We start from the raw sequence: 12,654 nt of genomic DNA, 5'->3' as shown, positions 1-12,654 counted from the left end.
AATATATGAAGAACTCCCAAAACTCAACAAGAATAAGGGGCACCTGGATGGCACAGTTGGTTAAGCGGCCAACTCTTGGTCTCACTTCAGGTCTTGGTCTCAGGGCCGTGGGTACGGGCCCCACATTGGGTCCATGCTGGGTGGAGCCTCCTTAAACAACAACAACAAAAAAAAATTAGTAAGAACTAAACAATAAAATCCTAGACAAAAGGCTTGAAACAACACTGCATCAAGGCAGATGTATATGCAAGCACACACATGGAAAGATATTCAAAATGGTTAGTTATCAGGGAAGTGCACATTACACCAAGTGCTCATGTGCTCAGAAGTATTAAAAGCAAGGGGAGCTCTCTAACTTACTGATAAGAATGCAAATGGCACAACCACTTGGGAGAAGAGTTTGGCAGTTTCTTATAAGCTAGATGTTCATTTACTATAAAGACCAAAAATCCCACTCCTATATATTCACCCAAGCAAACTGAAAACTTACATACAACCAAAACCTTGTACACAAATATTTATAGCTTTATTCATAGTCACCAAAAATTGGAAATGGCCTAGATGTCTTTCAGTAGGTGAATGGATCACTAAAACATGGCACATCCATACAATGAGTACTACCAACAATGGAATACTACTCAACCACAAAAAGGAACACACTACTAGGTCATACACCAACATGAATAAATCTTAAATACACTTTGCCAAGTGAAGGAAGCCAGACCTAAAGGTTACATATTGTGTGATTCCACTTATATGAGATTATGAAACAGGCAAGACTCTGGGGATGGAAAGCAAATCCCAGTGCTTGTCAGGGATTGGGGGTATAAGGAAGGGCAGGACAAGAGAATTTGGGGGTGGTGATGTGATACATCTCTCAGAATCATAGAACTATATGCCACAAAGAGTGAATTTTACAGTATGTAAATTTAAAAACTCAACCCCAGTTTCAGGAGAACCCCAGGTGGAATTCAGACCATGACAATTGAACATAACTGCATTAAAATGGTTGATATAAGATACCAAAAGGTTGAGTAAGAAAGGGGACCTAGTAACTTTGGGAAACTGTGTGTTGACCAAATACTGTAAAGCTAAAAATAAAAAGAACCATATATAAAGAGAAGCAAACCACTACATTTTAGTTGGGTGAATCTGTTTCTCCCAAGGGTATGGATTAGGAATTCCGAAGGGCTTTGTAGGTACACTATGGTTGAACAAATCAGTAAATATCCTGTAGATAATAAGTGCCACATTTCTCATTGTTGGAGACAGAGATTATAAATAAGCAAAGAGGAAATTCCGGGATGAACCCTGTGGCATTGGGTTGGCATTGGAGGTAATGGCATTAACTCAGAGTAAAATATAGAAACAGGTTGTTATGGACCATATAATTCATATGTTGAAGTTGTAACCCGGAATGTGACTGTATTTGGAGAAAGGGCCTTTAAGAAGGTAACTGAAGTTAAATGAATCATAAGGATGGGGCCTTCATATAAGATGACTGTATTCTTATAGGAAAAGAGAGAGAAAGAGAGACCATGGCTGTGTGAGGCCATGGACACCTGCCACCCAGGGAGAGAAGCCTCAGAAGAAACCAACCCAGTCAACATCTTAATCCTGTACTTGCAGCTTCCAGAACTGTAAGAAATTTCTGTGTTAAGCCACCCTTTCTGTGCTATTCCATTATGACAGCACTAGCGGACTAGGGCACAGATAGATAAAGAAATATGGATATGTGTGTATATTCCCTTGTTTTGTCTGCTGAGAGGGACTAGAAGCTGTAGCCCCCAGTAGCAAATAGAGCAACTAATCCTCTAATCTTGGTTTCTAAATACATTGTCAATCCAAGGAACTGGGGATCCTTGGGGAAGCAGATAATTCCAGGGCTGGGGTGGGGAAAACAACAAGATAATCCTGAAGCATTGTGTGGTGCCTGAAAGTAAGGAGATGCTAAAGGAAAAAATTCAGACCAGGTGGGTATGGCAAAAAGGATATGGAAGTCAACTTGAAAGAGCTCCCAATGGCCCAGGTCAAACCAGTTGAAATTTGAGCTACAAAATAAATTATAGTAATAGATGGCAATTCAAATAATAAAATAAATATATGTGAGTTCATACTAATTAAAGAAAGGAGAAAGAAAGTAACAGAGAGGGAAGGAGGAAGAAGAGAGGGAGGGAGGGAGGAAGAGAGAGAGAAAGGCGAAGGAACAACTATTTTTTAAAAAAGAATTCCAATTAATAAATGTAGAAGGGATGAGTGCAATCACCATTAGACCACAGTAATTACTGCTTAGGGTGAATTCCACCCTAAATTAATGAGCAAAAGGGTAAGGAAAAATAAGATATTTGCATGATCTCGAAGTATTCATCAAAGAATATACTTGTTAATGACAAATATCTTCCCCACCATCAAATTCTAGTTAACTGTGAAAAGAAAAAAATGGTAACATTGTAGTGGCGTAACAGGGCCAACACCACTTCGAGCAGTGCTCAAGGACAACATTGCCAGTAATAAGGCATCAATGTCATGGACCCTCCAGGATGACACGCTGTAGAAGGCATGTCACCTCAATGGTATTATCCCCCAAAACACATTAACTCTATTTAATCATGGTAAGACTTCAGATAAACCCAAATTGAGAGGCAGCCTACATTATGCCTTACCAATGCTCTTCAAAAATGTCAAAGTCATGCAATGGAAGTAAAGACCAAAGAACTACTGCAGATGGGAAGAGGCTAGGGACCCCTGACAATAAAACACATCATAGGGTCTGGACTGGACCCTGGAACAGAATAAGGATATTGCAGGAAAACCAAGGATGTATGAATAGTCTGAAGTTTAGTTAAGAGTATTGTACTAATGCTAAGTTTTCTCGTTTTTTTATAGAAAATTTTCTTCAGATTTTATTTATTTATTTATTCTTGAGAGACACAGAGAGAAAGGCAGAGACACAGGCAGAGGGAGAAACAGGCTCCCTGTCAGGTACTCAATGCCATACCTCTGGGATCACGACTTGAACGGAAAGCAGATGCTCAACCACTGAGCCACCCAGGCGTCCTCTAATGCTAGGTTTTGATAATGGTACCATGGTTCTGTAATATAGTAACATTAGGAAAGTGGGGTGCATAGGCACGAACTATCTCTCCTATCTTTGCAAGCCTTCCTCCTGGGATGAAAGAAAGGGAAATAGAAAGTAACACTAGGTATTTTCAACATGGAAGGAGGGGGTACCTAGGGCTCAGCAGGTTAAATACCTGCCTTCAAGTCACATCATGATCCCAGGATCATGTGATCGAGCCCTGAATCAAGCCTCACATTGGGCTCCCTGCTCTTTGGGGAGCCTGCTTCTACCTCTCTCTCTCTCCCTCTTCCCCTCCCCACTGCTCATGCTCTTTCTCTCTCTCTCTCAAAGAAATAAGTCTTTAAAACATATATAAACATAGAAGAAGAGAGAAGTGAGTCATTAAAAATCAGGGAATTGGGACTGATGTGGAGCAAGCCCACCATCACTGAAAGGAGATAGAAATTTCAGGAGCCATACTGATAGAAACTCAACAGGGAAATAGAGGATTAGAAGTGCAAAGACTTGAGTCCTAGCCAGGCCCCATGGCTCCCCCTGCAAAGTTTGACCAATTATTTATATAATCATAGATAATGTCTAAAACATGTTACTTAGATAATACATGAGATGATTCTTGACAGATTCAGGTTTCTCATACATGATTCAGTTTCACCATGGAAACGATGGCGATAACAGTAATCACGTTGCTTGATGAAATAACACATTTAAATGTTGCCATGAAAAAAGAAATGATTTCTGTTTCAGATTCTGTTTCTTCATCTGGAAATTGAGCATGGATTTCCCTAGGGTCCGTCCAATCACATGTGACTGTAAGCACCACATGAAATACGTTATACAAATGTTATAATAGCAGAACGAGATGGAGCTTTCTACACACAGTCCTATCTTTCTTTGACAGAAGCAATATGAGAAATTTTTCATTAGCACAAGCAATCTTTTCAACAGCACATGTATGAAAAATGGAATAAAATTCACCCTAACGATAAATGCAAGAGGCGGGGAGAGGCGCCTCTTTACAAAAGCATTATTTGTTTATGGAATGTTTCAAAGGTGACACTGTGGAGCCTACAGGAATGCTCCCCTGCTGCATCGAAATGGAACATAGTTTTAATTTTAATATAACCGGTTTAATGGTAGTTGGTCCAGAGAGTATCGCTTTCATCACAGCAGGTCAGCTGAGCATCCACGCAACAGGCATATGCAGAAGGTGTACTTGTGTACGTGTGTTCAAACAAGCAACAACGGGTGGTTTCTGCTCTAGGTTTAGGTGTCAGAAAGCTGTATGAAAAGTGTATCAAAAAAAAAAAAAAAAACCCAATGACCTCCTTCGCCCTAACCCACACCCTGTCTGATCTTCCCCCTGCCCCCCGCTCCCCACAGCAGCAGCAGCAGCAGCTGCGAGGCTGAAATGAGGAAACCTGACATTAGCAGTGTGTTCCCTCCATCCCTGTCCCCAGTGGGGCAGGCAGGAAATGCCAGCCTCCTCACAGGAAAGCCTGTTGTGGTGAGATTTCCCGATTTACTTTATAAATGCAAGAAGGCCAGATACAGCAGGAGATAAGCGCTCAAGATTGCAAATGCTTATCATCGCTCAGGGTTCTGGGCCTCACAGCCATGACCAGTTTCTTCTCTAGAGATGGAAGCCAAAATTCAGTTTGCTTCCAAATCGAAAAGCCTCCCCAACTGAAACATCTGACCATCTGCCCTTGTCGGCCCTTGCGAGAAAACCATTTCAGACAGCTTGCTCAAGTTTGACCATGAGTGATGTTCTCGCCCCAGGAAGGCCTAAATAAAGAGAATCATCTAGGGGTGCAGTAAAAAAAAAAAAAAAAAAAAAAAAGATTGGGGTAGCTGGTTCCCCAAGCTAGTAGCTGAAGACGTGGTACCCATTGGACTCTGGTCTCAGCTGACCCAAGAAATTTCCAGTGAGAACTGCTTTTGCACTGCTGGTGCCACTTCTATACAAGGCCTAGCAGAATGAAAAGGACAGAGATCTCAGAAGCACAAGACAGCTAGCTAGCTCAGTGGCTAGCTGAGTCAGAGAAGGGACTGACGGTTCCATCTGAAAGTCAGGCATGCTCCGGTCGCCACACAGGCCGGCCCCTTCTGGGGTCAGAATTTGGAGGGAAGAGTGATAAGGATTGGAAGGGGCATTACACACTTCTTAACTATTTCTTCAAGATCCACTTCATTCCACCCCTCCCTCCCCTACTAGTCTTTTTTTTTTTTTTTCAATAGAACCAAAGCCATCACCCCCAGAAGCAGCAAGTAGGCCTCACAGAGTGGGGAACATAATTCCTTTTCCTGTTGTCCCCACATTACCAATCACGCTGAAGCAATGAGAACCTCACAGTCCAATCCTCTTCTCGTCCCTCGTGGCACTCACGGAGCTGATCTTTTAAAAAGAGAAAGGAAGATTCGGGACAGACCTATGTTCCACTTGCCCCCAGCCAAAAACCTAGGAGACACCTTCCTTCACAAAGTCTGATGTGAAAACGTGTACCGAGAAAATGAAAACACACCCTCCCTCCACTTTTGATCTCTTATCTAGGGAAAGCAGGTTCCCTGAGAGGAACTCACAAGGCCGTGAGTCCCCAGTGTTTGTTGTGTTAAGTGGGGGACATTGTTTTATGTTCAGCTATGACGTGCATTGAAGTAATAGTGAGAGACCAAGCTCTCTCTAGGACCCCACTGCGCCCGTCTATCAAAGTTGAGAGTCACCAAAATAAAAATAATAATGACACCTCAGACCAGTATCTCATCAGACCAGTATGGACACAGCATCTCTTCCATCTAGAGGCTGGAAGCACTTGGTCAAAAGCATCTCAATTCTCAAAAAAAACTATCCTTAGGGGTATTACTGGTATCCGTCCTCATTCAAACATGGCCCACACCTCACCCTGCAACTACCACCTCCATTTAAAAAATATACCCCAAAGACCTTTGTGTGGAAGCTAATTGGCATTGGCCCCGCCCCAACTTTTGTCCAGTTTTTTTTTTCCCCCTTTTTTCTTTTTAAAATTGAGGCTATGAAGGCAGGCAGGGGGCAATGAATAAAGCATCTACACTCCATATAACACGCTGCGGTGTCCTTGGTAGCCAGAGTAAGCGTACTTTTACTTCTGTGGCATTTTTCTCAACAGCAACCCAAAGAGTTATTTTGTTTTCAGCGAATACCATCATCCTCCACCTCAAAGCTGAAGCAGACACACTGTCGTCCCACTCCACACAATTATGTTTTGAATCCTTTAAGATCCCGGACTCATTGCCCCCAACACCGCGGTGGTTGTACAGGCAGCTTTGAACGTGATGGATAACATAGTCTTTGCGAACCTTTGCCTTCTCAGAGATAGCAAAGTGATGTTACTCAGGTCCTTCCCAAGACCCACCCTCCTGCCCCCGGCAAATGAATGAATGAATGAATGAATGAATACGTGAATGAATGATTCCATTCTACCAGAAAAAGCATCACCCAACTTGGAACCATACTGGAATTATTTATGAAGGATTGGCATTGGCCAACTTTGACTTCTGTCTAGGTTTTTTTCTTCTCACTTTTAAACAGGAGCAAGGAAGAACAATGTCTCCCAATAACCTAAAAAAATATATAACCGTAGATGAGACTAGTAATATGCTCTTTAAAATTACTAAAATTTAAGCCGGAACGGGGCTCAGGGATTATCTAACAAAATTAATTAATTGATATTCATGAAAAGATAACTTAAGGAAGAGAAAAACTAGCTAAGGGAGTTGAAGGAAAGAATATAATGTATATAAAAATCTTTGGTCTTAAGAGCTCCTCTTTGCCTTAATGCTCAGTCTTATTCATTCTCCAGTAACCTTACCTCTTCATCCACAGTCCTGGGATTTTTTTTTTCCTTCAGAAAGAGAGAGCACTTGAGTGGGGTAGTGGGGTGAGGAGTGGAGAGGGGCAGAGGGAGGGAGAGAATCCCAAGCAGACTCCATACTAAGCACAGGACTTGATCCCAGGATCCTGAGAGCATAACCAGAGCTGAAATCAAGAGTCAGACACTTAGCCAACTGAGCCACCCAGGCGCCCCAGTCCAAGGAAACTTTACATATGTTTGATCTGCAGGTGGAGGTGAGGGATGAATCTGTTAGCTTAGGAGAGGCCCTTTCTCATGCACCTGCTCAGATCACAGATCTCTCCATCCAGCAGTTCTCCATCCTTGCTCTGAATGCTCCTTAGTTTGAACCCCATGCTCCTGCATCCTAAGAGCCTCTGCTACATCAAGAATATGCATGAATGAGTGTGTGTGTGTGTGTGTGTGTGTGTGTGTGTGTGTGTGTGTGTTGGTATGTGATGGGAATCAAAGGACCAGCCCGCTCACACACGTCAGAACCCAAAGTGCCCCAGTCTGACATCTCTTCTCATGGACCCTGTTCTACTCACTGCTTCCATTTCCTGGACTTATCTCCCTGAGCAGATTTCCCACTTCTTCTCTCCTTGTAATTTCCAGGAGCTCAGTCTAGGTTTGCAGCCTGTCAAGGGCTACAAGAGGACACAAATAATGAGAGATAAGGAGCGTGACATCTTGTTGGCTACCCTTTAAAATCTGAAATTGCTTGTTGGAAGAGCAGGAAGCAACTTCCTTCCTTCCTGTCATTAAAAGCAAAAGGGATAGGAAATGTAGAGGATGTTGAAACTCAATGTGATTTAAGTCTTTACTTGGGGTGGAAAGACCAGAAGACTGCTTTATACACAAGGCTACACAGGGCGAAAAACATTGTGGATGTGCAACGAATAGATCTTGATCATCCCAGAGAGTTCCAGAAAAGTTAAATCAAGTGTTTCAGCATTGTCAAGTCTTTTACTCACTTGAGGAAACCAAATCACAGCAAAACACTATTTCCCAGTTGTATTAGTTTGCTAGGGCTGCCAAAATAAATACCAAAGTATTAGTGGCTTAAACAACAGAAATTTATTTTCTTGCTGCTCTAGAAATGAGAAATCCAAGATCGAGGTCCCAGCTGGTGTGCTCGCTCCCGAGGCCTCTCTCTTTGGCTTGCAGTTGGTAGCCTCACTGTGCCCACACGTGGTCTGTCTTCTGGGCGCCCACACTCCTGTATACTACTCTCCTGTTCTTATAAGGACACCAGTCCTACTGGATTAAGCCCCCCCCCCACCCCATTTCACCTTATTTACCTCTTTAAAGGCCTCTTCACATGATGCATTAATGTTCTGAATTACTGTTGGGTAGGGCTTTAGCATCAGGGGGACACAGTTCAGCTCATAACACTACTCACCAGGAGCAGAACTAAAACCGGAACCCAAAGTTCCTAACTCTAGAACATTAATTTTCCATTGATCCACATCCTTTCCCAGGTTCCATACTCTCACAGAATTATGGCATATGCTTGTCAGAAGGCATCTCAGGATGATCTAACTGTAGCTCTCTCATTAGCTGGATAAGGAAGCTGGGCCCTAATGGTCTTGCTTGGGAATCATAGAACCCGTGGTGGCACCACCCAGATAAGGACCCAGTCTTCCCCACTGGGAGCCTTGCTTGGATTCCAATCTCCAGCTCTCCTCAACTCAACACCTGAGTCACGTGCTAATGACCAGGCTCTGGATTGCAAATCTATGGCCCGAGGAAGCAGCCTGGTACAGGCTGGCAAGGGAGCAATACCCTAGAGTAAGAAAGCCCCCTCCCCTTCTCCTTTGGAAGCAGTTGGAAGGATAAGCTGGCTTTAATGAGTCTTCCTGCCCCGTCCCCTTCATTCTCTCCTCTCTTAGGCTCCTCCTTATGGCAGCTGTTACCAATTTCAGCAATTTTCTCCTGGCAAATTGAAGGCTCCAGGTGACAAAGGGAGTTGGCTAATATCCTTCTAGAGGATGAGAGAGCCTGGGTCCTAATCCCATCCCACCCCTGCTCCCAGACACGGTGGTTAGGGCTGTAGGCACTCCCTGGGTGGGCATCCACAAGCCTCCCAGTGCCCTCGTGTGCACACAAACACGTCCAGCCCTGAGACCCTAGCTGAAAGGGAGTCCAGATTGGGCCTCACTGCATTCTCAGCTCCTCTGCTTTTTCCAGGACCACCAAGATTTTATTATGTGCATGATCCTTGGCGTGAATACCCCTTCTGGGTCTTAAAATTACAGGAAGAGGAAGAAATAAGGAGGCATACATGCATATGTGTGCACAGACACTGAAGAGTTTGGTACAAAACTAGCAGAGGACCCCTCCATCAGCCGACCACACCCACGGTGCTTGGGGAAGGGGATGATCTCTTGATCCCCAGTTAAACTATTTATGTAAAAAGGAAACCTATAGGTGAGCACTGATTTCCTCCAACCCTGCAAAGCAGAAAATGAATTAGTACCTGCAGGTGAAATGTTCCTGTCAGTTTTCCCTTAGTAACAACATGATGGCTTGGTTTAGTATCATAGTCCCCTCCTTCCTCATTGTTCAGAAAGAAGAGGCGGAGTTAAATAATTGTCGCACACCGCTACGTGTCTATCTGTATGGACACTGGGTGTCCAGCAGTGGGCAAAACAACCTCAACACCTGCCTTCAGGGAGCTGACACTCTAATGAAGGGAGGCAAATCTTGGGTAGATAGGTCTGCAAATAAGGATGTGATAACTCTGAAACAGAAGAAAGGGTTTGAAATCAGAAGCAGGTACTCAGAGCGATCTCCTAGAAGTCCCCTTCAAGAAGAGAAAAGAGACAGGGGGGTGAAAAGAAAACAATTTCAAATCTCCAACTATCCTGGAAAGAACCCCTCTTTTTTTTTTTTTTAAGATTTTATTTATTCATGAGAGCGGCAGAGGGAGAAGTAGGCTCCCTGCGGGGAGCCTGATGCAGGACTCGATCCCAGGACCCCGGGATCACACCCTGAGCCAAAGGCAGACCCACCCAGGTGTCCCAGAACTTCTCTTTTGAAAAGCATGACATGTGGGTAGGATGTATTGCCCGACAGAGGGGCACCGTCTGTTTTATTTGTGGTTGTTTGGAATAGCGTGTGTTCCCTTTGGGAGGGAAGACGATCTCTCCCCAGTCCCAGGAACAAAACCAAGGGGGCACTGGCTCCTGTACTTCAGACCCCACCCCTCCCCAAGCTGCCTTGTTTTCCTAAGCAGTGGTCAGGAATGCGCTAGGCGGGGGCGCCTGGCCGGCAGCCCCGAGCCCAGGCAGCCCCAGTCACGGTCCCAGGCTGGCCTTTCACCTCCGAGCTCTCCCGGCTGCTCTTATTAAGCAGCAAAATGTTTCAATATGTTGAGCTTTGGGGGAGGGACGGAGAGAAAAATCGGGATATTGTTGAGAAGGAAATAATGAATAACCCCGCCGCCAGTCTTCATACCCCCCACGTGGGGAGATCTGGGTGATAAGTGTGCTTTCCCCAGAAATGGAATCCTAGCAATTGCTTTTGCTCAGAAATTTCCAGAGCCGGTTGAGGGGTCGGGAGTAGGGGAGGCGGAGAAGAGGGAACAGGTACCACATTAATTTTCTAAGTGTCCAGAACCAAAGCAGTCAGGGGTCTGGGTACCCAAAAAGGAAGGACCAGGAGGGGGAAGCATGAGAAACTGAGGCAATGGGGATCCCCTGGTGGCTCAGCGGTTTAGCGCTTGTCTTGGGCCCAGGGCGTGATCCTGGAGTCCCGGGATCAAGTACCACGTCGGGCCCCCCACAGGGAGCCTGCTTCTCCCTCTGCCTGTGTTTCTGCCTCTCTCTCTCTCTCTCTCTGTCTCTCATGAATAATAAATAAATAAAATCTTTTCAAAAAAAGAAATTGAGGCAATGAATTCTCAGAGGTAACACAGCTGTGGTTTTGTTCTGATGAACTGACACATTCTCTACCCTTACCTGTCACCCCCACTTCCCCCCCAACCCAACCCAACACACTCGAGGGCTCTGGACAGGGGCCTGGTGAGCAGCCCTGGTTACAGGAGACTTGGGAGCAGGGAAGTCAAGGGTGTGAAAACCACCCGCCAGCCAGGGAGAGAGCACACAGGCAGCTCATCCGCAAGGCAAGGCAAGGCCCTGCTGTTATGTGCAGAACAGCCCTAGGATTGGGCAACTAAAACAGCAAATGTGGGCACGTTCACAGAAATCTGAGCCCCATTCGAGACTAGGTCTTGCATTGAAGAAATGAGCCAGGATTCCAAAATTTAAAACAAAACAAAACACAAACTCGAGGACCCAGAAAGGACTCTGAATGAGGGTGTTGTTAAATGTGTTTTAAAATTGAAATTCCATGACAGGGCCGCTTCTCTGACCTTTGCAAATCCCCTTGCTCTTAGAGATGCTGCCTAGAAAACATGGGTCCGAAAAGGATGTATGCCAAGGAAAGTCCAAATAAGGGAAAAAGTCACCTTTAAGTAAGATGAACCTAAGGACTTGCAAAATCAAAGAGGACTTCTGTCACAGTGTTTAAGTCTGAGAAATAATTATTTGCATGGCAATCATGTAAACCTCATCAAATAAAAGAAGGCCTGGGTCTCAGTGTCTCCTCTTGGCTTCCCATTTGCGATACGTGTGTGGTTCCCTGGGTTCCTTGACATTTCCCAGCAACACCGTGAGGTTTCTGGAAAAGCAGCTAGGGGCAGATGGGTGGCTGTCTATTAGAACAATTCATCAGACGGCAGTTGAAATATTGATAAGAAAACGGAAATCAAATTAAAAGACGGGAAAAGAGAGAGGAAGGGGGAGTGGGATGAAGAGAGGCGTCACGGAGGAAAGCTGCAGGGCGCGCAGACCAACGAGTGGTTTCTACAGCCCCCCAGCTCCTGCAGGGACTGAGGCTGGCTGTCTGGATGCGCGCTGCAAAGAAAGGCACACTCGGACTCTGGGCAGCCAGCAGGTTTAATTCGGCTTCACGGATCGGATCGGGGGCTCCGGGCGCAGAGAATTAGCACCCAGTGCTCCAAGATCCTGGAGCCAGCTCCTGCTGGCTGAGCAGGAAAGGGTGTCTAAGGTGAGCGCGCGAGCCGAGCGAGCGTGGGGAACCTCTGGGGGAATGCAGGGTGGTGGCAGCGCCTTTCTCTCCCCTGCCGGGCTGCCTGTTCCAGTTGCAGCCGGGAAATGCTTTCTGGGGCTCTTTCTTTCTCTCATTCTCCCCCTGGAGCTTTCTTTTCTCTCCTTTTTTTTTTTTCTTTTATCCTCTCTCTCTCACTTTCCTGGCAAAGTGCACTCCAACTTTCAAAGAAAATGGGGGACAGTCTCAGCAAGGACCTGGGGATAGAGGCAGGGCACAGGAATCTAGGAGCCCAAAGGAGCATACCTGGTCCCTGAACTCGTGGATGTGTGTTGTGGCTTCAGGAGCCAAAAAGCTGGAATTTGTTAGTGGGGAGAAAAGTGCTTTATCAGAAACACATTGGCTGCCGGAGAAGCTGCACGCTGCCACGTTAAAGATGGTTTAAAAAGAAGGAAGGGAAGAGGGGAGAGACAGCCGCCAGACTTGGCAGGGCAGGGAGAGGCTCACGCAGAGGCACCTGGCGTCCTAGGGTGGTTTTTGCACCCGCCAGCCCAAATATTCAGACTTCAGACACCATCTCCTCTGCCACTCGAAATGAGACTGCGTCATTCATTGTCTTTGTCTCTGCCATAA

At 45.4% G+C, this 12,654-nt stretch overlaps 1 protein-coding gene and 1 long non-coding RNA gene across 3 annotated transcripts in view; one reads left to right on the top strand and one right to left on the bottom strand.

Moving 5' to 3' along the window:
* LOC112671075 (uncharacterized) overlaps positions 1 to 12,654 on the bottom strand; it is a 49,458-nt gene that overhangs the window by 28,653 nt on the left and 8,151 nt on the right. For both annotated transcript variants that reach the window (XR_007410592.1, XR_003143370.3), the window contains exon 2: positions 44 to 150. This is a non-coding gene — a long non-coding RNA (uncharacterized LOC112671075). The remainder of the gene's footprint in view (positions 1 to 43; positions 151 to 12,654) is intronic.
* FLI1 (Fli-1 proto-oncogene, ETS transcription factor) overlaps positions 11,789 to 12,654 on the top strand; it is a 122,936-nt gene continuing 122,070 nt past the window's right edge. The window contains exon 1 of the mRNA XM_025464931.3: positions 11,789 to 12,021. The gene's annotated coding sequence lies outside the window, so the exon portion shown is untranslated. The remainder of the gene's footprint in view (positions 12,022 to 12,654) is intronic.

Source organism: Canis lupus, chromosome 5, assembly GCF_003254725.2.
Source record: "Canis lupus dingo isolate Sandy chromosome 5, ASM325472v2, whole genome shotgun sequence".
In the NCBI taxonomy this organism is placed as follows: domain Eukaryota; kingdom Metazoa; phylum Chordata; class Mammalia; order Carnivora; family Canidae; genus Canis; species Canis lupus.
Note: the sequence above shows the minus strand (reverse complement) of the source record. Positions and strands in the feature narration are given on the sequence as shown.